Source organism: Choloepus didactylus, chromosome 1 (genome assembly GCF_015220235.1).
Source record: "Choloepus didactylus isolate mChoDid1 chromosome 1, mChoDid1.pri, whole genome shotgun sequence".
Taxonomy (NCBI): domain Eukaryota; kingdom Metazoa; phylum Chordata; class Mammalia; order Pilosa; family Megalonychidae; genus Choloepus; species Choloepus didactylus.
This window is the reverse complement of record NC_051307.1, coordinates 200,535,044-200,559,642: the sequence shown is the minus strand read 5'-3', so window position 1 is coordinate 200,559,642 and position 24,599 is coordinate 200,535,044. Positions and strand designations below refer to the sequence as shown.

General features: G+C 37.8%; 1 protein-coding gene across 1 annotated transcript in view; it reads left to right on the top strand.

The window, feature by feature from the left end:
• LOC119544462 overlaps positions 1 to 24,599 on the top strand; it is a 264,085-nt gene that overhangs the window by 67,304 nt on the left and 172,182 nt on the right.

The window sequence follows — 24,599 nt, the reverse complement described above, 5'->3', positions numbered from 1 at the left end:
GGTTCATGGAAGAGATTTCTAATATTTGTAGTTAATCATGGACATTCCCCACCATAGGATTCAGTTTTATACATTCCCATCTTTTGATCTCCACCTTTCCTTCTGGTGACATATATGACCCTGAGCTTCCCCTTTCCACCTCATTCATGTACCATTCGGCACTGTTAGTTATTCTCACATCTTGCTACCGACACCTCTGTTCATTTCCAAACATTTAAGTTCATCCTAGTTGAACATTCTGCTCATACTAAGCAACTGCTCCCCATTCTTAAGCCTCGTCCTGTATCTTGGTACCTTATATTTCATGTCTGTGAGTTTACATATTATAATTAGTTCCTATCAGTGAGACCCTCCGATATTTGTCCTTATGTGTCTGGCTTATTTCACGCAGTATATTGCCCTTGAGGTTTTGTCATCAACCCATTTTTTTTTTTTTTAATATGGTTTTGTTCACACACCATACATTCCATCCTAAGTAAATAATCGATGGTTCTCTGTATGGTCATATACTTATGTGTTTACCACCTTCACCACTATCTATTTAAGGGCATCTACATTTCTTCCACAAGGCAGGAGGGAGAGTCAAAGAAGGTAGAGAGGCACAAGAAAGAGGAAAAGAAAATGACAGCTAGGAAGCAGCAAAAGGAAAAATAATCTTAAATCAAAGTCTTGTAAAGAGTCAGACAACACCACCAATGTCAAGTGTCTAACATGCTCCCCTATTCCCCCCTCTTATCTGCATTTACCTTGGTATATTGCCTTTGTTACATTAAAGAAAGCATAATACAATGATTCTGTTAGTTATATTCTCTAGTTTACATTGATTGCATCCTTCCCCCAGTGCCTCCCCATTTTTATCACCTTGCAAGGTTGACATTTGCTTGTTCTCCCTCATAAAAAAACATATTTGTACATTTTATCACAATTGTTGAACACTCTAGATTTCACCAAGTTACACAGTCCCATTCTTTATCTTTCCTCCTTGTCTTCTGGTGTCTCACATGCTCCCAACCTTCCTCTCTCAGCTGTATTCATAGTTATCTTTGTTCAGTATACTTACATTGTTGTGCTACCATCTCCCCAAATTGTGTTCCAAACCACGCACTCCTGTCTTCTCCTATCACTCTGTAGTGCTCCCTTTAGTATTTCCTGTAGGGCGGGTGTCTTGTTCACAAAGTCTCTCATTGTCTGTCAGAAAATATTTTGAGCTCTCCCTTATATTTGAAGGACAGCTTTGCTGGATATAGGATTCTTGGTTGGTGGTTTTCCTCTTTCAATATCTTAAATATATCACACCACTTCCTTCTTGCCTCCATGGTTTCTGCTGAGAGATCCGCACATAGTCTTATTAAGCTTCCTTCGTATGTTATGGATTGCTTTTCTCTTGCTGCTTTCAGGATTCTCTCTGTCTTTGACATTTGATAATCTGATTATTAAGTGTCTTGGCGAAGGCCTATTCAGATCTGTTCTGTTTGGAGTATGCTGCACTTCTTGGATCTGTAATTTTATGTCTTTCATAAGAGATGGGAAATTTTCATTAATTATTTGCTGTATTATTGCTTCTGCCCCTTTCCCTTCTGTTCTCCTTCTGGGACACCAATGATACGTACATTCTTGTACTTTGTTTCATCCTTAAGTTCCCGGAGAAGTTGCTCATATTTTTTCATCTGCTCCTTTGCGTGTAGGCTTTCAGGTGTTTTGTTCTCCGGTTCCTGAGTGTTTTCTTCTGCCTCTTGAGATCTGCTGTTGTATGTTTCCATTGTGTCTTTCATCTCTTGTGTTGTGCCTTTCATTTCCATAGATTCTACCAGTTGTTTTTTTGAACTTTTGATTTCTGCCTTATGTATGCCCAGTGTTTTCTTTACAGCCTCTATCTCTTTTGCGAAATCTTCTCTAAACTTTTTGAATTGATTTAGTATTAGTTGTTTAAATTCCTGTATCTCAGTTGAAGTGTACATTTGTTACTTTGACTGGGCCATAACTTTGTTTTTCTTAGTGTAGGTTGTAATTTTCTGTTGTCTAGGCATGGTTTCCTTGGTTACCCCAATCAGGTTTTCCCAGACCAAAACAGGCTCAGGTCCCAGAGGGAAGAAATATTCAGTATGTGGTTTCCCTGAGGGTGTGTCTTAGAAAATTGATATACCCTGTGATGCCTCAGGTCACTGTGCTTTTCTGCCCAGCAGGTGGCGCCTGTTAGCCTATAATTCTTGACTGGTGTGAGGAGGTGTGGCCGTGTTCCCCCAGGCTCTGGGGTCTGGTTCTGAATGGAAAGGGCCCCACCCCTTTCCTCTTAGAGAAGATAGACCCCCATATGGGGAGGTCATTAGCATTTCATTGGTCTCTCTCTCTGCTTGTGCTATCTCCACCCTTCTCTGAGTCACAGCACTGGGAACTGAAAATGGCTGGGGCTTTCTCCACTGAGCCAAAAAAGAAACAGATAGTCCCCTTCAGATGTAGTCCAGGGTGACCCTCTGGCTCTCCAAGGTCAGTCATCACCCAAAGCCTCTGTCTGCTTGTTGGGGATTCGTACCGGTAGTGAGCAGTTCACACTCGCTACTTAAAACCCCAGTTGGAGCTCAGGTGAGTTATATTCACTTGTTGGGAGAGAGCTTCTCTCTGGCACCACCAGGCTTTGCAGCTCAGGCTATGGGAGAGGGGTCTCATGACTTGGATCTGCAGGTTTTATTTACAGATTTTATGCTGTGATCTTGGGCATTCCTCCCAATTCAGGTTGGTGTATGATGAGTGGATGGTCTCGTTTGCTCCCCTGCAGTTATTCTGGATTATTTACTAGTTGTTTCTGGTTTTTTTTAGTTGTTCCAGGGGGACTACTTAGCTTCCACTCCTCTCTGTGCCACGATCTTCCCTCTCTCTCCTAAACTCTACCTCATTTTTGAAGGACAGTTTTTCTGGATAAAGAATTTTTGGCTGGCAGTTTTTCCTCTTTCAGTACCTTAAATATATCAAACCACTGCCCTCTTGCTTCCATGGTTTCTGATGAGAAAGTGGCACTTATTCTTATTGAGGATCCCTTGTAGGTAACAAATTGCTTTTCTCTTGCTGCTTTCAGAATTTTTTTTTTTTTTGTATCTTTGCCATTTGACATTCTGATTAATACGTTTCTTGGAGTAGGTGTATTAGGGCTTATTTTGTTTGGAGTACGTTTCACTTCTTGGACATGTATATTTGTATCTTTCATAAGATTTGGGAAATTTTCAGTCATTATTTCCTCTGATTGTCTTTCTGCCCCCTTTCTCGTCTCTTCTTGTGGAATTCCCATGATGTGTATGTTGGTACGCTTCATGCTGTCATTCAAGTCCTTTTGACACTGTCAATTTTTTCTATTCTTTTCTCTATCTGTTCTTCTGACTGTATGATTTCTGTTGTCCTGTCTTCTAGTTTGCTGATTCTTTCTTCTGCCAGTTCAGGTCTGCTGTTGTATGCCTCTAGTTATTTTTAATCTCCATTATTGTGCTTTTCATCCCCATACTTTTAGTTATGTTTCTTCTTAAACTTTCGAGTTATTCGTTTTGCTCACATTTTGACTTCTTAATAACCTTTGGATCCATGTCCATATTTAGTTTATGTTTATCCATATTTTCCTTCATCTCCTTGCATTGATTTAGGAGATTTGTTTGAACTTCTTTGATTAGTTGTTTCAAGTCTGTGTCTCCTCTTGTCATGGATTCGTGTCTTTACACGTCAAACCTGTGATGTCCGTTAGAAAAGGCCTGAGCCTAATCAGTCCTGATTCAGTCGGTTTGGGCTTCATCAAGTAACCTCCCACTCAATTAACAGTGTAGGGACAGACAGTAGTTTAAAAGTAAAGAGCACTCAAGACAAGAATTCACCTTTAACACATTTTTACTGAAGGAGCACTTAAGGTAAAAGGAACAAGTTTACAGTGTAAAAATTAATTGATACATTGCCAAGCCTGGCCCCCACCCCCCCACCCCCCCGCTCCTCCAGACACAGCTGGACATGAGATCACAGAGCTCCCACTTGTTTGAGTTACAGAAAATTTATAACTTCTTAATTTAGAGTAACCTTAAGTCATAGTCTATTTTTACATTAAATGATGTTTCATGAACACGAGTGTCTTACAAAGCGAAACATCTCGATCCATGAGTGCTTCAAGATCAAAGGAAGGTTTCCACATTATCAGAGACTTAGCCTTGAATGCCCGTAAAAACTCAACTGATAATATTTTTACTAATTAAGCTATGAATTCTGTAAGAGCAATGTAACATACTGTTACTTGTATAAAAGTTAGAAAAGAGATTACTATTACTTGTCTCTAACTTGTTAATGTAGCTTTTTAATTTTATTCTATGATTAGTTTAGCCATTACATCATACTGATAAGCATATATTTGATTAGTACTGTATTCAATCTTGCTACATTATTTACAACTTCTCTGTGATTAAGGTAATAGCTGCAGCCCATCCTGTTTTCACAGGGGACTAGGTAATTACATGTTATCTATATCTAAGAAGGTTGAGAGGCCCTTTGTGCTTTCTTGAAAATATTCACAGTTCTTTAACCATTTAGCTTCTCCTTCAGTATGATTTTCTAATATGGAACTTGACGGGTATGAATCATCTGTCCCAGTTATTATAGTAAGGACTTTCCACTTTTTATCATTTGGAAATTGTACTCGAGTGTTTTTAGGTAAAAATTCTGTTAAATATGCTTATTACAGAAGGGATAACTGGTTCTTCACTTTCAGAACAGAAAACAACAGGTGGTGTATGAGAGCAGCATGGAGAGAAGGAATCAGCGTTCTCATCAGATTCCTCAGTAGAGATATTATCCTGTAATACTCTGAAGTTTTAATTTGTTCCCTCGACTGAGCCATACTTTCCTGTTTCTTAGTATAGCTTGTAATTTTTTGCTGATGTCTTGGCATCTGATTATTTTGATGTGCTAACTCTGAAGGTCAGTTTCTTCTTCTTTGCTTAGGGTTTTATTTTGGGTTGGCTATATGTTAAGGCTCTTCTTTGACGCGTGATACAGTGTAAATGGAATGTTTAAGGTAGCCTGAGTTTAATCATTCAGATGTTCTCCTGTCTTTTGCACCTGTTTCTTGTCCTCAAAATGTGGTACAACTTTTATGATTGTCCTGTTAGGTGCAATTGTTTTACCTCCGGGAGAAGGCTTCCTTTCCTCTGTTTCTTCTCCAGAAATCCTGATCTGTTCTGTTTGTTTTTGTGCAGAATTTTCTCCACAGCTTCCATGATTTGTTTAACTACTCTCCCTCACTTATTGTTCCCATTTCATTACATTTCTCAGTCCTGGGACTGTCCTGCCTTACAGTAGTTCAGTTTTCCCCCTTTTTTTTAACTGTGAGGCTTTTCTGTCTCTGGTAACTTTTCTGTTAGCATATTACACCTCAGGGAGCTAGATGGGGTCAACATTCAAAAAGACCAGTTTTTTTTGTTGTTGTTGTTTAGGTGATCCAGCAATCAGAGACTGGCTTGGATGTGTGTACCTTTTGCCAGCAGTTCTACCATGGTCTCTTTTGTTTCCTCAGGGCCCTTTTATATGAACACATTTGCCAGTCTCTTGGGTAAGCCCTGGGTGTCCCTGTGCCTGGATATGCATGGGGTTCTAACTTGCTGTTGTGAGTGGCTCTGTGGTGTACATTTTCTGTAGGATATACCCAGGGGTATCTGAGCCATACTGCCACTTTCTGACTTTTGGGCTGCACGGGATTTAGTGAAGGTGAGGTGTTTAGACTGGTAGGTTCACGTCATAGATCTGCTACCTTTTTTAGTGTTTTGTTTTTCTTTGATTCAGCCTTTGTGTGGAGTCCTTCTCCCATCCCTATTGTCCTCTAGAGTTTCAAAAAAATGGGATTTGTCTTATTTGCTGTTTTCCTGAAATCTGTGCTGAAGTTCATTTTCAGAAAATGTTCCTGGAAAATAAACTTTTTGGATTGTATGTTTGCATTCCTCACTTAGCTAGGGATTGGGTATAAAAATCTAGGTTCAAAATAATTCCTCTCGGTTTTGAACACATTGTTCCATTGTCTTCTAGCACCCAGTATTGCTGTTGAGCCATCAGAAGCCAGTCTGTTTCTCTTAACTTGGCATGTTCTGTTTTAAGGGAATTTTCTTTTTGTTTTTCCCTTCTTTCCTTTCCCCTTCTCTACTCCCTACTCTACCCACCATCCTTCTTCCCTATACTTCCTCCATCTATCTCCTGCCCCCTACCCCCGTGCTTTTTTGCTGTGATATATATATTTTTCCCCCACCCCCTGCTGTGATATACTATATGTACCTTTTAGTATGTAAAGTATATGTGCAAATTTAAAAGAATAATATAAAGATAAATACCCATGAGTCTACCACCTTGTATACAAAATTGGACTTTCCTAAGCCCCTTGTCTTTTCCATATTGGATTTCCTTTCTTCTCCTCGGAGGTTCTCATTATCCTGAATTTTGTGCCTTTCTTTGTGCGTGTTTTATTTTTTTAAATTTTTTTGTGCTTATTTTAATAGTTTTCACTTAGTAAACTTATTTTTCTAGGTTTAAAAAAAATTATTCAAAAGCTTCAGAAAAGTACTTTTATGTTAAAGGCATTTGCCACCACTAACATTGCTCATCAAAATGCCTGCTAAGTACTCTACTATAGTTTAAACTTTCTTCTTTCCTGCTAAGAAGAGCTGAAAGCTACTTGTGGTGGTTTAGGTTCATGTGTCAACTTGGCCAGGTGATGGTGTCCAAGTGTCTGGTCAAGCAAGCACTGGCCTAACCGTTACTGCAAGGACATTTGTGGCTGGTTAATAAACCAGAAGGCTGGTTTATTGAGTCGTCATTTCCGCAGTGAGAGAATTCAATCAGCTGGATTTAATATAATCCAGTCAGTTGAAGACTTTTAAGGGAGAGAGAGAGAGAAGACCTTCACTTCTTTGGCTAGCCAGCGAAGTGTTTCCTGAGGAGTTCATTGAACGCCTTCATCAGAGTTGACAGTTTGTTGCCTGCCCTACAGGATTTTGACTCGTGCATCTCCACAGTTGTGTGAGACACTTTTATAAAATCTGATATTTACAGATATCTCTTGTTGGTTCTATTTCCCTAGAGAACCCTACCTAATACACTATTGTCCCCCAGGACTGATTCTGTGCCCAGGAAGAGCCATGAGTGTGCTCCTAACTGGGTAGACATCAGTCCCAGCAAGAGAAGACTGGCCTAATGATACAGAACAGAGCATACCCAGCACAATGAATGTGTGTTTAATGAGACTCTGCTAGGTGTGAAGTATCTCAAACTAGATGCCTAGGATAAAAAGGTGAAAAAGATTCTGTCATTGCCATGTAGGAATTCAGAGTCCACATTACCCTCACTGACATCTGTATAAAAAAGTATGGCTTTCTATGGCTCTGAACATTCCTTTGCCTTATGAAGCAGTTTTTCTTAAATAAAATTTTGTTCTTAAAAGTGTGAAAACTCTTCCTTTTATCTAATTCTCCAGCACCAGTAATATTAAAGTTACACAATATATTTGTTTTTCCTTGACAGAGACATGGAAACTGATACTGTAAATATTTAGCATTTTAATAATTATAGAAGTTTTAGTATATGTAAAATGTTATTGATATGATAGTGACAGCTGATTTCTTGAACTAATAACTCTTTTTACCATGTTACATCATGTTGATGTGCTTTTCTAAAAGCAGAGAGAACTATTTTTATTGCCCTGTCTATTAATGATAAGATGACCAGCATGGCGAGCTGTTCATTACTCTCTGTTGGCTTTCTTTCTATAATAGAAACATGATTGTATTGTTCTGGCATAATGCTATGTTTAGAAAGTAGAAAAATGAGGTGAATATTCTTAATTAGTGATGACCCTTCAACTTTGAGTGTTTATTTTTCCAGTTCTGAAGTTTTTTTTAGTTTTGGCATGTCTGATTAATTTCAAATTAGATAAGGTTTTTATTAACTATGCCCATACCATTTTGGAACTGTCTTGTTTAGCTTGCCTCTTTGTTTTGTTAGTTTGTGTTGTTTTGGCCTGTCTCCTGTGTAAAATAATCCACTAAGAGCAGAGAAGGTATGCACATCATTTAGACATGGAATCTCCCCTTTGGGACTTAGCTGTTTATAGGATCTGGTACATACAGCTAACTACAGTATAGGTCAGACTGTGGTAAGTATTACAATAGATGCATAGATGAGGTGTCTGTTCTGAATGGCACTGTAGGAACAGATTCCAAAAAGTAATTACAGAAGAGGTGATGGATAGTTAATATGGACCTTGAAAGGTCTTTGTGGACCTTGAAAGACTTTGACAAACAAGGAGGAAAAGAAAAAATTTCACATGCAGAGAACAATATGTTCAAGGTAGTGTGAATGGCATACTTGTAAATGGCAGATGGTCCCATGTGACTAAAATAGAGAAAGACCCTGTATGCTGGTTGTGGAGGGTGATAGGACTGGATCTTCTAGGAACAGGTGGTCTTGCTGTCACTAACGAAGGCATTTTGATTTTGTAAAAATAGTTATTGGTATTCTTTTAAATCATTTTTGATGTTTTCCTGGTGAAAAGTCTGCTGATTCTCCCCAACTGTCTCCATGCTTTAAGAAGAAAAGGTAGGACAGAAAATCAATTTTGAGGTTTAGCAAAAGCATTATGTCAGATAAAAAATAGACACTATAGAACTCCAAGATTTTGCTTGTTTTGTAACTCTGCTTCTGTTTCTGGTGTTCTCTGGCTGTCCTCTTAACCTGAGCCTTAGTCCCAGCCTCATTTATGAGTGACTTGTTTTCTGTGGTTTTCATTATTGTCGCCTGTTAAGTGGGGTGATTAGATCCTAGATCGTTTGAACTGCTGTTTTTTAAAAAAGGCTTTAGAAATCTCAAGTGGTTAGAAATGTTTTTTTGGATAGAGTGTGAGCAAACTGTGAATGTTTTCCTGGCCTAATTAGAGGAAGAAAAGATAGGTAGGTTGAAAAGTAAAGTTTTTAAAACATACTTTTCAAAATTTTGAGGGGTGAAATTTGGTATTATTGAGAATCTTCTGAAAATTCTCTTTTTTTTTTAAGATTGAAACATAATTGAATATTCACTCTTAAGGATGGTTGTAACAGAAATCTAAGTTCTGTGTCATTGTCATCTCTTGTTTTGGCGCACATAACAAAGTCCTGTTAGGACCAGACTTGAGCAACATCAGGCTGTCTGCATCACATGGCTAACAGTGGGAGGTATCTAGTGTAGCTTATTTTTCCTGGACAAATATATTTAAAAATTCACTTAGACAGAAATATGGCAGCTTACAGATCTAAAATGTGTGGTCAGGTCTGAACACAGGCTGCTCTGGATAGTTTCTTTAAGTAAGCAAGCTAGGCTTTCAGCCTGTACTGCCAGGTTTTATGTGTGTGCACGTGTATGCAGTGATTTTAGAGTATGGGGCTCCCTAAAATAGTGGTAGGAAAAGGAGCTCTTTGTTTCGGGGCTACATGGAAGTGAAATGAACTTCTTTTAACCTGCGTCAGTGTGCTTTTTCATGTAAGAATGTAGCTGGGTGACTGCCTCAGCTATTCTGGTAATCAAGGGCTCTCTCCTGTTGCTAATCCTCTGATGAACAGGACAAATGGTGATTATGAACAGCACCCTGCTGAGCCCGGAAATTCCATCAGTTCATAATAGTACAACTGTTGTCCTTGAAGTGTGTAGGGAGGCACCTGGGGGTGGAAAGTTAATACATTCTGCAGGGGTATGGAGTTTATTGCTCAGGACAGTTAAGATGTTGCTGAGTTGTCTGTTGCCATTTGCCAGTGTGGTTTTGGGAAGGAACAGGGGGAAATTCAGATTTGCCTCTGGGATCATATGTTCCTGTGAACTGTGTAAGATGGTGGCTGATTTCCCTAGAGGAGGAGGAGGTCCTTAATAAAGATTTGGTTTTACTTTGAGATGAAATACCATTTTGATTGAAAGTAGGAAACAAGTTTTTCAGGTGAAATACATTAAAAACAGAACACTGCCACAGACAAAAAGGTTTAACTTGATTTATAACAGGCCTCTGAAAGAAATGTATTAAAAACAAATCTGTCTGTAGTCACCATTTAGTGCCTAAAGCTAAGCAAACTCTAAAAATCTGATGTTAAATATGAAATCCTTATATGCAGGCATATCTCTAACCATAGCAGGTTATAAATGGCCCCCAGGACTGGCTAGGATGCTGCATTCTTTCCAGGTCTGGGGAAAAAGCAATGCATTTTGACCACAGCATTCTTGCTAATGCTCTGGGATTGCAATTTAGTGTTGGCTTCAGAGCTCTGCATCGTTTAAATCAGTCATGGAAAAAAAAAAGTACAGTACAGAAGATATATTAGCGCAGGTAACTTTACAGTTCTGTGTTTGTCTGTAAACCCACCACCACCACCCCCTACCCTGGGCAACCAAATGAAAAAACAAACAGGACAATCATCAATCATACAGTAAATTTAAGTGAGCATTATGAGCAATCTCCTGCCCTTAAGAATTAATATAAAAGTTTATTAAATTGAATGTTGGGAGCTCAGAATATATTTTCATCAGAGAAACATTGTTTTAAATGATGATTTTGTTTCTAAGCTATTCCAGACTGCTGAGAAGAACGTTTCTTCTTTAGCATTAGTCAGGCTTGGCTTTGACATTGTGTTAGCTCCCTTTTTCTTACCTCCTAGGGCCTCTTGGCCCACCTGCCCTCTCCCTATTTTGATACCTTATTCAGATCTGCTGGGTTCTCTGAAATGCTCCATTTACCAAATTATTTTTCTCCCTTCTCACACTAAAACCAAAAACTCAGACACTCTCATTGGAACCTATCTTTGGAATTAGGAGGAAAGCTATCTGATAAGAACTAAATTCACACTAAGGGATGCTTGTCCCCTCAGCCTCTTTTAAATTGTGAAAAGGATTCTGTATTTTTACAGTTATCACAAATGAATCTTAATTGGCTAATGTGGCAGGGTGAAAGAAAAGGTGACTGAGTATGTTGGTGGGAGTTCGTAGGCTTTTGGTCTTAATTTTCATGAGTTATTTTCTTCCTCCACTTTAGCTCCAAAGCAGGGCTTTTCAGGGAGTAGACAGAGGAGGGCAGAGGCAGCAGCCGGTCATTTGTAAACTATGTTGCCAGTTTCTCATCAGACAGAATAAGCACAAACCCCAAGTGAGTGACTATTGATGACTGACCTAAAATTTTCAAAAAGACTTCTTGGAGCTTAAAAAGTTGCCCTAAATGTCAGTATATTTACGTTAGATATGAACACTATTTAACCTGTACAGACCTGAAAAATATTTTTAGGTCAGTAAATTCCAGAGCTTGTGAGCTATCTAAAGTAAACCATACAACAGAGAAGATGGTTGTAGCCTCATCATATATTCTTATTTATTATATGAGCATATAGCTGTTAATAATAAGAGGATAGTCAAGAGACAAAGATTCTGTTCTGTGCTCTTGCCTTAGTTTACCTATTTTCAAAACCCTTCCCACTAGTTAGTTCCCCTTCAGGCATGTAGTCAGAATGAATGATCAGATGTCCAAAGCACTGTACTTGAAAATTGTATTTGCTTGGTGTCTGGTTAGATAACTTGGGTCTTATTTTCTGGCAGAGTGGTATCATGTCTCCTTTGATGTTAGCCAGAACTGGATGGAGTTTCTTGAGCTCTAATCAGATTTGCTCAGGCAGGGCACTGTGCACTGGTGAGTTGTTTTCAGTCTCTTCTTTGCCAAAAAGCTTTACCTTTTAATAACCCTGAACCCAGTTATAATTGAGAGTATTTGATATATAAAATAATAGTTATAAATATTCACATTGAGGGTCTGTGTGAAGGTTTTGTTTTTTGTTTTTTCTTTGCTAACTGAAATGATGAAACTGAATTATAAGTAACTTATAGAATAATCAACCTCATAAATCATTTAACATACCATTTTACGGATTAGGGAACCCAGCCCTGGAAGGTGAATCATGCAAGGCCACAGGAGGAATCAGATTTAACCAGTGCTTCTATGAAGCATAGAAACTTCTGTATCCAGCTTTTTCTTTTGTCTCCTAGTAAATGAAATTATCTATATGAATAGAAGAATAGTTAAGCAATCAATGAGAGAGAATTTTTTTAAAGGAGATACTTCTCATTCACAAAGGTACATTTTTTTTGATAGACCTAAATATCTGAATTTAAGAATACTGTTATGTCATATCCTTTTGTCCATAAAGTATGGCATAACTGAATATTAAATGACAGTAAAAGATATTGTAAGTGCAGGGTGAAATTCATATATGAATTTATTAATATGAATTCTGAAATACTTGCAGTTTAACAAATCATTTTTTTTTCTTGCTGCAGTTGCCTGTGAGCACTGGGCTTGTAGCACATTACACTCTCCAGCTTTAAGGTTCCTGGCGAATTGTGGTAGTCAGATGGAACCTCTTAATTTGCACCGCATACCATATTATTATTCTGGTTCCTCTTTGAATGTGATACAGGAGGAACAAAAGTGTATGGCACAGGGTTAGTCAAGAAGAGATGTGTCATTCCACCATGACTTAGAAGTTAAATCATTTTATAGACAGAGCACTTAGTTTATTATACTTGTACATGTTATAGAATAGAGAATTATAAATCAGATAATCTTCTCTTTATTTTATTGAAAACTGAGCTTTATGGCTAAGAACCAGTGCTTTCACTTCCCATGCAACACTAGCAATTGTCTTTATAGGGTAGTTTTCCACAAGTAAAGTTTCATTTTTTTTTTAACTATACTTCTATGTACATGTGGTGACAAGAAGAAAATAGCCACACTGTGTTGAGATGCAGATGCTGGTTGGTAGGCTGGATGCACTCACAGTCAAGTGACCTATTTTCCAGCAAAGTCCCCTTTGTAAACTGTTTGTACACCACTGAAATATCTACAGCATATAGTAATTTGTTCTTCGGAATCACTGGTTAATGGTCAAAACTGTGAATATTAAATCAGTGAGTAGTGTTTTGGTTTAGCAAGTTGTATAATTTTCCATTTACTTTCTTAGACTGAATTTCAGTGACTGTTCATATTCCATCAATCACATGTCAGCCTCAGAAGTCTGGGAGTGTGTGGGGATAGGGGAAAGATTACAGTGGAAAAAAAGGTGTCTTTTGAGACTCTGCACTCAGATAAATGAGGTTATAAGATGTATTGGTGGCTTTATTTTTATTTTTACTTGTTTAAATTGGGAAAAAGTTTGAGAAGAATTGGATTAAATAAATGTCAATTATATATTTCTGGGACAAAATAAATCTGTTGGGTTCTTATTGTATGTTAAAGATGGCACACATGTCCTTTTAAGTTCCCTATGACTATGAAACTGTAGACATCCTTTGTTTTGGGTTCATATCTCTCAAAGGCTAACTGATAATAATAGTTATATAAAAGGTGGGGAAAAAGGCAATTATTTTTTCATGGAACCCCTTATCATTAGAATTTGTCAGACTTTTAAAAAGTTCTTTAATGAGTCATTTTTTTTTGAGTTATCCCTGGAAGGATCTCTGGCTACTTTACATGTAGAGTAGCTCTGGGTGGAGAGAACAACAGGGCTTCCCAGCCTCATTCATGTTCTGTGAATAGGGCTAGAGGGGTGACACTAGGTACTAATGGTTTTGGTAGAAATTGATTTAAAGCTGCTTTTTAAGTCATTCTAATACCAATAATAGTTCAAATTATATCTGAACTCCTGTTTATATAATTTCCTCAGAAAACTCGCTGAATTCTGATTTCCATAATGGTTATTTTGGTGTGTAAGAGGGAATTTTCTGCTGGAAAACAGCTCTGTCCCTTTACTCCAGATTGAGGCCACTCTCATCCCCCACCCCCCTGGCAGCAAAGCTGCCAGTGTTCATCACCAGTACCACACTGGTAAAAACTGTAGTATTTACTGACCAAGCTGGGAGTAGGGTAAGGATGGAAGCCTACAAGAGGACTGTAGACTCTCTCTTTTTACCCAAAGCTCTAGCAGTTTTCAAGAATAAAACTGTCTCACTTTGGTTTTTGCAGTTTGTTGGTTTCCAGTACATTGAAATCATTGATTTTGACAATTTTGTCCAGTTTTATACTTGCTTTATTCATGGAAAGATTTACCTAGTATGTTTTATTTTGATTTAATTTGATCTTGTAATTATTTTTCTACTAAAAGATTGGCTGAATTAGATTTCACATTATTGTTATGATTATTAGATATTACCAACTAGGATTAATTTTGGTAATTTTCTCCATTATTTATTTATTTATATATTAATTTCTGGTCTTAGTATTAACAATTAAAGTAGGTAGAGTTTTTTGACTTGTCTTTTTGCAAATTTAAAGTGTATTTCCAAAAAATTAGAACATAATTTTACTGCTTAGTAAAGGGCATTCATTGTAAGCTTTTACAATCTCAAAGTATCAACTTTTTGAAATTTTTTTTGCATATTAATAAACAAATATTATTTATATTGAGGTTTTCTTAAACTTAGTTGAATTAAATGAATCAGTATTTCAGGGCTTCCTTTTTTTCTTATTGCATTCTTAACTCCCTGTAATTTGTAGTAAATTCCTAAGAGTGTAGCAGATCTGTGTTTTTGTTTTGGAGGGTTGATTTCCCTAAGCTGTAAAGGCCTACAATGTTTTTAAGTATTTATATATACATTTTTTAATCATATTTTTTATCGTGGAATATAATATAACATATACATAGAAGTGATAACTTTCCAAGTGCTATTTAACAAGTGGAGAGCAAATTTCAAAGAATATTATGGGTTACAGTTCCACAGTTTCGATTAGTTTCTTATTGTGAAATGTAACATATATGTAAAAAGGCAATAACTTTCAAAGTACTACTTAACAAGTAGTTATTTAGGAAATTTCCAACAATGTTACGAGTTACAATACCAGAGTTTCCGTTATTTCCTTATTGTGAAATATAACAGTATAAAAAAGTTGATAACTTTCAAATTGCAATTTAACAAGTAGCTATAGAGCAAATTTCAAAGAATGCTATAGTGTTCCGGTTTGCTAATGCTGCTGTTTTACAAAATACCAGAAATGGATTGGCTTTTATAAAGGGTTATTTATTTGGTTACAGGTATAGTCTTAAGACCGTAACGTGTCCAAACAAAGGCAACAGCAGTAGGGCACTGTGTCGGTTTGAATGTATTATGTCCCCCAGAAAAAGCCATATTCTTCAATGCAATCTTGTGGGACAGACATGTTAGTGGGGATTAAGTTTGAACATTTGGATTAGGTTGTTTGCATGGAAATGAGCCCTACCCAACTGTGGGTGATGACTCTAATTGGATAATTTCCATGGAGGTGTTACCTCACCCATTCAGGGTGGGTCTAAATTAAATCACTGGAGCGATATAAATGAACTGGCAAACAGAAGGAACTCAGTGCAGCTGTGAGTGACATTTTGAAGAGGAGCTACAGCCAAGAGGGACACTTTGAAGAAAGCACAGGAGCTGCAGATGAGACACGGTTTGAAGACGGCCGTTGAAAGCAGACTCTTGCTCTGGAGAAGCTGAGAGACGACAAATATCCCAGGTGCAACTAGGAGTGACATTTTTGAGGAACTGCAGCCTAGAGAGGAATGTCCTGGGAGAAAGCCATTTTGAAACCAGAACTTTGGAGCAGACGCCAGCCATGTGCCTTCCCAGCTAACAGAGGTTTTCCAGACACCATTGGCCATCCTCCAGTGAAGGTACCCAGTTGCTGATGTGTTATCTTGGACACTTTATGGCCTTAAGACTGTAACTGTGTAACCAAATAAACCCCCTTTTATAAAAGCCGATCCATCTCTGGTATTTTGCATTCTGGCAGCATTAGCAAACTAGAACAGGCACCTTCACTGAAGAACACCAGTGGGGTCTGGAAAACCTCTGTCAGCTGGGCAGGCACAGGCACGTGGCCGGCATCTGCTCCATCTGGTTTCAAAATGACTTTCTCCCAGGATGTTTCTCTCTAGGCATCTGGGGGTTTTATCTTAGTTTCTCCCAGGCAGACTCTGGACTAGCAAAAGTCTACTTTGAATGGCCGTCTCCAAAATGGCTGCTCTACAAAATGTCCCTCTCAGCTGCTCTTAGCTCCTTCTGTTTGTGAGCTCTTTTTTTTTTTTTTTTTAATTAGAAATATTTTAATTAAGTGAACAAAGTTAAAACTAGTGCTTAGAAATTTATAGCATTAACTTTTTTTTTTATCTTCATTTTATTGAGATATATTCACATACCACGCAGTCATACAAAACAAATCGTACTTTCGATTGTTTACAGTACCATTACATAGTGGTACATTCTTCACCCAAATCAATCCCTGACACCTTCATTAGCACACACACAAAAATAACAAGAATAATAATTAGAGTGAAAAAGAGCAATTGAAGTAAAAAAGAACACTGGGTACCTTTGTCTGTTTGTTTCCTTCCCCTACTTTTCTACACATCCATCCATAAACTAGACAAAGTGGAGTGTGGTCCTTATGGCTTTCCCAATCCCATTGTCACCCCTCATAAGCTACATTTTTATACAACTGTCTTCGAGATTCATGGGTTCTGGGTTGTAGTTTGATAGTTTCAGGTATCCACCACCAGCTACCCCAATTCTTTAGAACCTAAAAAGGGTTGTCTAAAGTGTGCATAAGAGTGCCCATCAGAGTGACCTCTCGGCTCCTTTTGGATTCTCTCTGCCACTGAAGCTTATTTCATTTCCTTTCACATCCCCCTTTTGGTCAAGAAGATGTTCTGTGAGCTCTTTTATAGGACTTCAGTGATTATATCAAGACCCACCCTGAATGGGCGGGGTCCATAGTTCCATGGAATTTATTTAATCAGATGTTTCACACATAATTGATTGTGTCACATCTCCATGGGCTCAGTAGGCTCCAACGTAATCAACACTAATACATCTGCCACCACAAGATTGCATTAAAGAACATAGCATTTTGGGGGACATAATACATCCAAACCAGCACATATGGGTTACAGTTCCACCATTTCAATTCTTTCCTTCTAGCTATTCTAGTACCCTAGGAACTAAGAAAAAGAAAATTATATAGAAATTATATAGAAATTCTGTATTCATAATCCTTTGTTAAATTTCATCTTTTCTGTTGCTACCCCTTCCTCTAGTTTAATCACGTTCCTGATCTTCAGGGATGTCTAGGCAGTGACCACCCTAACTTGTTCATGTTGAAAATGGGTGTCAACATTATGGGAAAAGGGACACCTCTGGTTGATGTTCTTGAAAAGGCTATTGTCTCTGGGTTTTGGGACTTAGTTGGCATTGGAGTTCTCTGGAGGATTTATGTTTCTGAAGAATAAGCTTAGTGAGTGAAACTTCTACAGAGTCTCAAATAGGGATCCGGGTATTCTTTAGGGTTTTCGGGACTACTGTTGACTTGGGCTTATCATTCTGTGGCCATTTGGCATATCTAGGTGAAGCTTGCATAGGGGTATCCTCTATGGCAGCCTCTTGACTGCATTTGAATTCTCTTAGCCACTGAAATCTTATTTTGTTTCCTTTGTTTTCCCCATTTTGGTCAAAAAGGCATTCTCAACCCCTGAATGCCAGGGTCAAGCTCATTCCCGAATCTGTGTCCCACGTCAACGGGAAGACTCATTCACCTAGGGTGGTCCCGTCCCATGTCAGAGGGAGGGTGATGAATTTATTTGCAGAGCTGGGCTTAGAGAAAGTCCACATTTGAGCAACAAAAGAGGTTCTCTGGAGGTGATTCCTAGGCTTAGCTTCCCCTTTACAACCATAAGTTTCACAAGAGCAAGCCTCAAGATCAAGGGCTTGACTTATGGTATAGGGGTTTCCTAAGTTCACATAGCATATATTATGTCCACAATAATCCATCCATATCTCACATTATCATCACTAATTGTACAATCCTCATCACTCTCCATTTTAAACAATTTTCATGACCCAGAAAATTGTTCCCAGAAAATTTTTTCCCAGAAGAAAAAAAGCATACATTTTGGTCCTGGTTCTTTTTTTTTTTTTTTTTTTTTTTGGTACGGGAAGTAAAATTCCGTGTTTATTTTTAAATGGTCACCAAGGAGTCTATATGAATAAGATACGTTACATTCTACAGTGACTTCCTGATCCAGAAGAGTGGGAAAACATAAAACTTCTCAAGGAGCAAGGATATTGAACCAAGAACAGAGAAGGCACTCATAGTAAATGCTTCCATAAGGGTACGATTGGAGACATACTGGTTATAACAGAAATCAATATACAATGTCAGATGTGGCCTGAGGTTGATGGCAGGAACTATGAGTCTTCAAGTTTTCCCCACAGCTCTTTTGTTCGGACAAACATTACATGTTGCTTGTGTTGCATTATCTTGTGGCAGAGCTTGGGACTCTGAGTTCCATCACTTCTTCCAGAGTTGTTTACAGACAGGTAGGGAATCATTGTGAGAGCTTCACTGAAGAAAGGCCGATGGCATCCGGAACACCTCTGTCAGCTGGGAAAGCACATGGCTGGCATCTGCTGGTCCTCTGCTCCCAGGTTCTGGTTTCAAAATGGCTTTCTCCAAATGTCTCTGGGCTTCTGTCTCTTTTAGCTTCTCTCTCTCAGCTCCTGTGCATCCTTGCTTGTTCTCCCAGGGTGTTTCTCTCTAAGTCTCTAGGGGTCCCCTCTTAGCTTCTCTGGGGCAAACTCTGGACTTCATCTCTTAGCTTAGCCTCTCCACATGTCTTTCTGTCTTCATCTCCAAGAGTCTAGGTCTGTGTTCTGGTCCTGGTTCTTATGTTTAGGTCTTTGATCCATTTTGAGTTAATTTTTGTATAAGGTGTGAGATAGGGGTCCTCTGTCATTCTTTTGGGTGTGGATATCCCATTCTCCCAGTACCATGTTGTTGAAGAGACTGGTCTCTACCAGTTGAGTGGACTTGGCAGCTTTGTCAAATATTACTCGGCCATAGATATGAGGTCTATTTCTGAACTCTCAATTTGATTCCATTGGTCAATATATGTATCTTTAAGCCAGTACCATGCTCTTTTGACCTACAGCTTTGTAGTATGCTTTAAAGGAGGAAGTGTGAGTTCTCCAACTTCATTCTTCCTCTGCAAGATATTTTTGGCTATTTGGGGTCCCATCCCCTTTCAAAAATATTTTGGTAATTGGCTTTTCCATTTCTTCCAAGTAGGCTGTTGGAATTTTGTTTGAGAACTGATTTTTCCAAGTTGATCTTGTATTTCGCTACTTTGCTAAACTTGTTTATTAGCTCTAGTTGCTTTGTTGTAGTTTGTTTTTTTTTTTCCGAGACTTTATGTATATAGAATTATGTCATCTGCAAATATTGAAGATTTTACTTCTTCCTTTCTGATTTGGATGTCTTCTAATTCTCTTTCTTGCCTAACTGCTTTAGCTAGAACTTCCAGTACATTGTTGAGTAACAGTGGTGTGCTGGTTTGAATGTAGTATATCCCCCAGGAAAAGCCATATTCTTTGATGCAGTCTTGTGGAGCAGACATTTTAGTGCTGATTAGATTGGAATTCCTTGAGTGTTTCCATGGAGATGTGCCACACCCAAGTGTAGGTGATAACTCTGATATGTCCATGGAGGCGTGGCCCCACCCATTCACGGTGGGCCTTGATCAGTGGAGCCATATAAATAAGCTGACAAACAGAAAGAACTCAGTGCAGCTGTGAGTGACATTTTGAAGAGGAGCCACAGCCAAGAGGGACACTTTGAAGAAAGCACAGGAGCTGCAGATGAGAGACAGTTTGGAGATGGCTGTTGAAAGCAGACTCTTGCTCTGGAGAAGCTGAGAGGGGACACATATCCCAAGTGCATTTTTGAGGAACTGCAGCCTAGAGAGGAACGTCCTGGGAGAAAGACATTTTGAAACCAGAACTTTGGAGCAGATGCCAGCCACGTGCCTTCCCAGCTAATTAGAGGTTTTCTGGATGCCACTGGCCATCCTCCAGTGAAGGTACCTGATTGCTGATGTGTTACCTTGGACGTTTTATGACCTTAAGACTGTAACTGTGTAACCAAATAAACCCCTTTTATAAAAGCCAATCCATCTCTGGTGTTTTGCATTCCAGCAGCGTTAGCAAACTGGAACAAGTGGTGATAGTAGGCATCCTTGTCTTGTTCTGGATCTTAGAAAGCTTTCAGCCTTTCACCATTGGGTACTTTGTTAGCTGTGAGTTTTTCATATATGCCCTTTATGATATTGAGGAAGTGTCCTTCTGTTCCTACCTTTCAAAGTGTTTTCAAGAAAGGATGCTGGGTTTTGTCTCCTTTTCTGCATCAATTGAGATGATCATGCAGGTTTTCCCCTTTGGTTGGTTTGTTAATGTGGTGTATTACGTTAATTGATTTTCTTGTGTTGAACCACCCTTGCATAGCAGGGATAAAATCCACTTGTTCATCTGTATAATTCTTTTCATGTGCTATTGGATTCAATCTGCAAGTGTTTTGTTGAGGATTTTTGCATCTATGTTCATTAGAGAGATTGGTCTGTAATTTTCTTGTAGTATCTTTATCTTGGCTTTGGTATTAGGGTGATGTTAAGCACTGTCTTTGCTGCATCACTTAAGTTTTGTTGTGTTTTCATTTTGATTAGTATTGAGTTAGTAAAAAATTGTGGTCAGTGATTGGCCATGCATACCATTGTTCTTAGGGAAGAGGATTTTATGTCCCTTTCTGTCAGCAACTGCTAGCCAGCAACTGGACTCCATGGTGGCCTGCTGCGTGAGTGGGCGATGGGTGCTGGTAGCCACTGTGTGGATCACCTTACAGCACTTCACAGTAATTTATCAGTCTCTTCCTCTGGCTCTTCCCTGGATGTTGTACAGTGTTATTCTGGCCTCTGGAGTTTCAAAATAGTTGTTTCGCACAGTCTCTGCTTGTGTAATAGTTTGGTGGACGAACTGCATCTTGGAGCTCCTTACTCCACCATCTTCCCCTTACATCATCAGTGAATTTCATTTTTACAGTTATGTCTTTTCCCATCATAATGGACTGCTTTCACAAGACAAACAGTAATACCAAGAAAAAAAAAGTTTATTCTAATAATTACTGAGAGAGGAATGTTGAATTCTCCATGTGTATTTGTGTATTTGTGTCTTTCTCCCCTTATTTCTATCAGTTTTTGTTTCATGTATTTCAAAGCTCTGTTGGTAGGTGCATAGACATTTAGATATTATGTTTTTGATAAATTGACCCTTTTATCGTTATGAGGTTCCTCTTCATTCCTAGTAATATTCTCTGTTCTGAAGTCTTATTTTGTCTTACCTTTATACTGCTACTCCATCTGCCTTTTGACTAGTGTTTGCAGAGTGTGTCTTTGTCTGTCCTTTTATTTTCAACCCATTTCTTTTCAAATATTTAATAGAAGTAGTTTTCTTGTAGACAGCATATAGGTGGATCTTACTTTTTAATCCAGTCTGAAGATCTCTGTCTTTTAATTGGTGTGCCTGGACTATTTATATTTAATGTAATTATTTACTTTCAACCCATTGGATATAGTTGGATTTAAGTCTGTCATCTTGTTAGTTGCTTTCAATTTGTTCCATCCATTCTTTTATTTTTCTCTGACTGCTTTTGGATTAATTGAATAATTTTTTCTAATTCCATTTTATCTCCAATATTGGCTTATTATTTATATCTTTTTTAAAAATTGTTATTTTTTAAAGAGATATAAAGGGGGTTTTCTTATATTTAGATTCATATACTCTGATAATATTTAACTTCCTCATTCCAAATGTCTAATATGGGAAAATTTTCAAATAAAACAACAGTGCCAAATAAACCATGCTTGAACCTTTCCACAAGACTCAAACTGAGTAGCAAAAGATTCTTCTTTTTCTAAGTCTCTGCAATTTCAAAACAAAAACGATTATTTTATAGTATTGGTTATACCAATATGGATGATGTTTAAGAAACTAGTTACAAGATTTTTCTTTTAATATCTAAAACCAAAATACTTCACACAGTTGCAGAATTACTTATTTTTTTCAGCTTGCATGGAAATTGTTCGCACCTCATTTGGGACTAATGAAGCAAAGAAAATAGAAAAGGTACCACTTCAGAGTAATGCTATTAATAGTGGTATTAGCACCTTGTCATACAATAGACAGACATTAGTAAGCCAAAATTTTGATTACAAATTGATAATCTGTAGACTTTTGTAATTGTGTTTAGTTTCTAAACATAATACTGGGAATATAAGTGTTAAATGAATAATTCAAAACAATATTATGAACACATTACTTAAGTTTGTGTATTGATGATGATGTGATGTTGCTATGACAGGAAAATATAAAGACTACAGCATCAAAGAGTTTATGCCCAAAAACCTGTGATTTAAGTAATCCTTCATTTTATTCACAGAGAAGCTCTCATAAAAGTTGGACTACAGATTTGAACCACACATTAAATGATATTATAAAAATGGAAAATCCAGTTAAATCCAAGCTACTACAATTCATTTGCTTTCAACTTCATATGTGAGGCAGTGGGATCACAATACCACTTTGCTACTTGAAACTAAAATGTTAGCTGTCCAGAGGAAATTTTTAATAGTATGTGATTTATTCTTTCTTTTTATGTCCATTGGAAGATAATTATTGACTTAAAAAATGCTTTATTTAATTGACATTTTTGAGCACCTAAATTAACTTAATCAAATTGCAAGGGCTATAGTGACAAAATTTATGACTTCAAAGCAGAAATTCTGCTTTGGAAAAGTAAAGTTATAAATGAATCATTAGTGAGGTTTAGTCCTTTTTACTTTTTCTTTAGGAATCAAATTTCATTAAAATTAGTACAACATCTGCTTCATTATTTTGAAATGCTGGATATGATTTAGGAATTCATTAGCACCATCACAGGAAATTTAATTATTATATGTGTTTTAAGAAAAAGAATCAGAGAAGAAGCTCTTTCTACTACTCTTGTGTGTGAATGTGATTACTCATCAGTGGGAACCATCTAGAACTTGAAAAAAAAACTTCATGAAAAGTCTTGATAGGGAATTATGGTAGCCATTTCAAATAGGAAACCTGATATGAAAAATTAGGCTATGGAAAGAAGCTCAAATTTATCATTAAATTTTTGTAAAAAGATTTTATTTGGAAGTTTTTGTAAATTCAGTGTTGAGTATCTTTCTAAATCTTGGTATGTTATTTTTCTTAACATAATTATAAAGACTATATAATGAATATTTTCACTAGGCTCTGTGCGGATACCAGTAAACCCCTTCCAGCATTCCATGCGGTGGTGGAAAGTTATCCTTTTCTTTCTAGGCACTTGCTAGAAGAGATGAGACTTGTTCCTGGGCCCAGTTTTCCCTCTGCACTTTGTTTTCTCTAGTAGAACTGAGCTTACAATCTGTGTTAGTCTGCCTTATTATCTTGACTCTTGAGTTCCTGTGCTACCACTCTCATACCTTCTACAACATTGAAGCATATAACATAGCCTTTTAGGTGTTGGATTCGGGAATTGGGGGTGGGATGGATTCTGATTTTTCGGGGTTCTGAAACTATTTGCTTCGTGTACATTTCGAAGCATGGTAGCCTCACAGCTTGGTCCTCTAGGGGAAACCTAAAAAGAAGTAACAGTTGAACAAGGTTTGTGTTGCTCATATTTGTAGCACAAAAGTATAGTGTAGGTGAGAGGAGGGGAATGTGTGGGGACAGAGATGAAGATAGAATGACTATATTTCTTGTTTTGTATTTCTTTTTCCCCAGTCCATGTGTTGAACAGTCAGTCAATGGAGAAGAGTTTGAAAGGAAAGCTTGACCATTAAGTGGCTTGAAGCTTAGTAAATTTTGACTTTTAAAAAATTTGGGTTGGGGAGAAGGGAGAAAGACTTGTGTATTGAGATTCTTTGGTTGCAAGCAACAGAAATAGTTCGGACTAAATTAGGCAAATGCAAATGATTTATCAGAAGGTCACTCAGTTAGACTTGAGAAAGAAAACAACCATAGCGACTGAAAAGCTACTGCTCGTGGGCCTGCTTTCCAGGATGTAGCCATGAAATGGTCCTGTTCCGACCATTCTCTTGCAGTCTTCTGATTGGATTGACTTTAGTCATATGCCCAGCCCCATGGGGGTGGGTATCGGTGTGTGTGTGTGAGAAACAGAGAGGGAGGCAGAGGGAGAGGGACAGGGAGAGGGAGAGAGAAGGAAGAAAACATTTTTGGGCAGAGAGAACCAATAGCCATTATTCTATGTAATAAAGGATTGCTATTTGAATTATTTTTACCCAGTCAGGAACTTAGCTCACAGGTCTTCTTATTCCTGTGAGTTTCTTGAAGAAATTAAATTTCTACTATTAAATTAGACCCCTTGAAAGCAGAGATCCGATCATTTTTATTTCCTACTGTGCTCTGCGTGTAGTAGGTGCTCAATTTATTGCAAACTCTTTGTCTCTTTTACATTATTTTTATGTATTTTCTAGGTTATTCATCTATAGCTTTGCCTATAGTAGATTATACTTAATAACATCAGATTATATTTAAAAATTGAATGTCTGGTGTTCTGTAAAGATGGTGATGCACATGACCAAAGAGACGGACCATCTCCCCTAGCTGATTCAGGGAACATGACTGTATTTTTTCATGCCAGGAGGTCTAAGTGT